Raw genomic sequence first — 3,907 nt, 5'->3', positions numbered from 1 at the left:
AGTCTATGTTACAGGTGTCTACTGTAGAATCCGGCCACATGGGCGAGCTGCAAATGATGTGGACATGGAACGTGTCCCCTTGGTTCAGTCGAATCCCTCACAAAAGTCCATGGTAAAGGACAGTCAAAGCGGTGGTCAACCTAAGAGTTTTACGGTGGCAGAACTCTGTTTTTCACCACGTGAAGACTTGCATGGAAAATTCCTCAATCTCAGGAGGCATGCCAACACCTGTGGACTGCTCCGTGAACCAAATCTAACAGCCACCCTCCTTGGATTTAATTGTCACGGCTACCATATTGCTAGATTTCCGGACGTGGTTATTCACGTGTCTATTTATCAGTGCAGATTTTAGGAAGTAGTTGTATCATCCTCAGTTATAAATAACACGTTATCATACACATATTAGCTAGCTTTTTGTATGTAATTTTGACTGTTTTACGAGCCCACTATGGCGTGACTTAATCCTTATGTTATGACTGCATTTTAATACATGAGAAGACAATGTTTTTAAGTTCAATTTGTGATTGATTGCTGATTGGCCGAGGTTGCAGAGGGCCCCTGTACACCAAGGTTCTATAATTACTGTATAGTTTCATGCTTTCTTCTTTTACGTTCCTGATGCCATAATCGTTACTTGTATATATTGCACTGCTTATGGTATTCATGTTGATTGTTGTCCATAGTTTCTTTTATGCTTTCTAATGACTGTTAACTGATCAGTGTTTTTCTTTCAGGTTCTAATAGACAGCCCGGGCAAGTGCACATAGCTTTTTAATGACTAATGACATGAAATTATATTGTCCTTCTGCTGATTTATTTTCTTAGTTCTAATTCCAGCACTATTTATTTCTTTCAGTTTTGTTTTGTTCATTTACTTTTCTGCAAGATAGATATTAGACTACTCATGTCATTTTCAGTTACCTCCTATAGCCAGAGCGAGTCGAATGGTGAGGGATTGGAGTATGAATGCGTAGTTTGATATTAGTTTATTTTTCTGCAAGTTAGTGATTAGATTACTCATGTCATTTTCGGTTACCTCCTATAGCCAGAGCGAGTCGAATGGTGAGGGGTCAGAATATGAGTTGATGTAATATGATTTAGTTTACTTTGCTTACAGTTTTTGAATTGCTTTGAGTTCAGTTTTCTTTTTATACAGCAGCAAGGATATTGGGTTTCATAGTCACTAGCTCACTGATTGGTTTAATTAGAATTTAGGTACATTTTTATTTTCTCTTAGTAATTGATTTCATCATTGCAAGTTTGAAAACCTTTTTGAAAACTTTGAAGTTTGGAAATTATTTTAGAGGTCACCATTTCCTTGAACACTTATATCCATACTTGACTTTTAATTTTTCCATCTCACATTAGGGAATCAACAAAAGATAAACCCAAAAACAAACCAAATATCAAAAACGACAAAGAAGTAAGAAATCAGTTGTCTTGCATATATAGTGCACTTCACTTCAGCAGTTTACGACTCCCAGATTGACAATTTATATAGCAATTTAGGACACACTAAATTGGCCAAACATTTTGGCGCCGTTGCCGGGGAAGTGAAACTAGGTAGCCAATTTCTTAAAAAAAAACAAGAAAATTTCAAGGAAGGTAAAAATTGATAACTTCTCAAAGTATTCTCTCCTCTTGCACCTAGTGTGACCTGGAGGATCAGAAAAGAGAGTTATTGGTTCAATAATTTCTTGAGTATGCTCTCTTCTTGCACCTAGAGTGATCTGGAAGATCAAAAAGAGAATTATTAGCACGACTTGAAGAAAAATAAAAAATGACATGCATAGAGCAAGAGATTCTAGGGGAAGGTTTATAGCTAGGGCCAAGAGTTCGATTTTTACAACTCCATATACTTCAAGGTATAGACAAGATACACCTCCATCATCTCCAACTCACACTCCTAGCCTTAGGATTCTTGGAATTCAAGAGGTAGTAGCTGAATTAGGAGACTCTCCCACACTATCCACCGAATTTGAGTTAGGAAAATACCCTTTATTTACTTCTACAAGAAAACACATTGTAATTGAGGAAGTAGAATCACCTGAAGAAGAAGAGGGAGAAATTCCTCCTCATTCGCCATTAGTAGAAGAACCAGAGGACTCTGAAATCTCTGAGGAAACGATCATGACAGAGGAAGAAGTAAACGGATTTGGAGGAGGTAGAGGTAGAGGTAGAGGAGGAGGAAACAATGGAGGAGGTAGAGGTAACAATGGGGGAAATAGGGATGGAGATAACTCATTTGGATTTCCTATAGTTGATGAGGAATCTCGAAAAACAATGAAAAACATCTCACCATCTGTCCTCCCAAACTTTTATGGGTTGCGAAGTGAGGATCCTGAAACATTTCTACTTGAGTTTGAAGTTGTGTGCAGAACTTATGATTATATGGAAGACTCTCAAAAACTCAAATTGTTTCCTTCAACATTAAAGGGAGCTGCTCTAAAATGGTTCATGGGATTAGTCACTCAATCTATTAGGACTTGGAATGATATGAAACAAACATTTTTGGATAGATACCTGGACTATTGTATGCCCACCAATCATAAGGATGAGGTATTCAAAATGGTGCAAAAAGAAGATGAAAACTTGGAGGATTTATTTGAAAGATTTCAATACAACCTGAAAAGAGCAAAAAAGAATAACTTAGATGAGGAAACCTTGAAAACCCTTCTATTAAAAGCCATTAGAGATGAATGGATAGATATTTTGAACATGATGGGAAAAGGAGATATATCTCAACTTCCACTTCATGATATAGCAGAGCTATGTGTCCATCTCTCAAGGGGAAAATATAAAACTGGAAAAGGGCCTAGAGATCCTTCTCTCATTAGAGCAAACAAATCTGCAACTGGATCAGTAAGTAGGGCTGAGATTGGCAACATGCTTGATGAGTTCAAAACTGATATTTTAGGGAGTCTTAGTGAGCAACTAGACACCCTTAAGATACAAAACAAGAAGAAAGCGGAAGTTGAAGCTTTGGCCATCTTTTTTCCGAAATGTAGGAAGAAACATGCCCTAAGGGAATGTCCCTTGTATGCAAAAGTTGTAGAAACATGTATGATTTGTTCAGAAAGCTGTGAGACCAAGAATTGTCCTTCAATTCCTGGGCTCAAAGCTGTCTTTCAAGAAGACCCAAATTCAATTGAGTCTCTATGTTTTGTTTCAAGGAGACCTTGGCAGGGGCAACAAAATCAAGGGTTTAACAACCCCACGAACTTTCACCCCCACCAAATTGGAATCCTTGGCAACAACCTTGGTCCTAACCTCAAAATCCATTTCAATCATGGGTACAAGGTATGCAAAATCCTTATGGGAGATTTGCTCAATTTTATCAATATCCTCCATCTTTTCAAAGTCAACAAGCTCCACAACTTCCAAATCAAAATCCACAACTTTCATTGCCGTTTCCACAACAACAACAACCTTCTCAACAGAATCCAAATTCCCAACTCTTGCTTCCATTCCAACAAAATACAAATCAACTACCTTCCGAGCCATTGCCAAATACCAATAATAAAAATCCTCAAAATTCTTACATGGTAGAAGGACAACAATTTCCTACCTATATGATTGTTCCTCTCAATTATGTGCAACTCAGATCTGGTAGAGTTTTAGACAAGCCTTCTATAGATGCTCAAAAGAAAAGCATTTCTGAGGAAGATTCTCTTGAAGCCAATTAACGTTCTGAAGCATCTCTTCAAAACCAAGTCACTCAAAAAAAAAAAGGGTCAACACCCACAACTCCTATAGTTGAGCAACCTGCATCTTCATCCACACCTCCTTTTCCTGAAAGATTACAAATTGACAAAGGGGTGGAAAAACAAATCTTGTTGCCTGACTATGATTTCCTAGATGAATTAAAGAATGTCTGTATCAAGATTCCCATGCTACAAGCCATTAG

Source organism: Pinus tabuliformis, chromosome 1_2 (assembly GCF_031772625.1).
Source record: "Pinus tabuliformis cultivar Carrire ecotype Pingquan chromosome 1_2, CPIR1, whole genome shotgun sequence".
NCBI lineage: Eukaryota > Viridiplantae > Streptophyta > Pinopsida > Pinales > Pinaceae > Pinus > Pinus tabuliformis.
The sequence above is the reverse complement of the archived record's forward strand: the minus strand, read 5'-3'. Positions refer to the sequence as shown.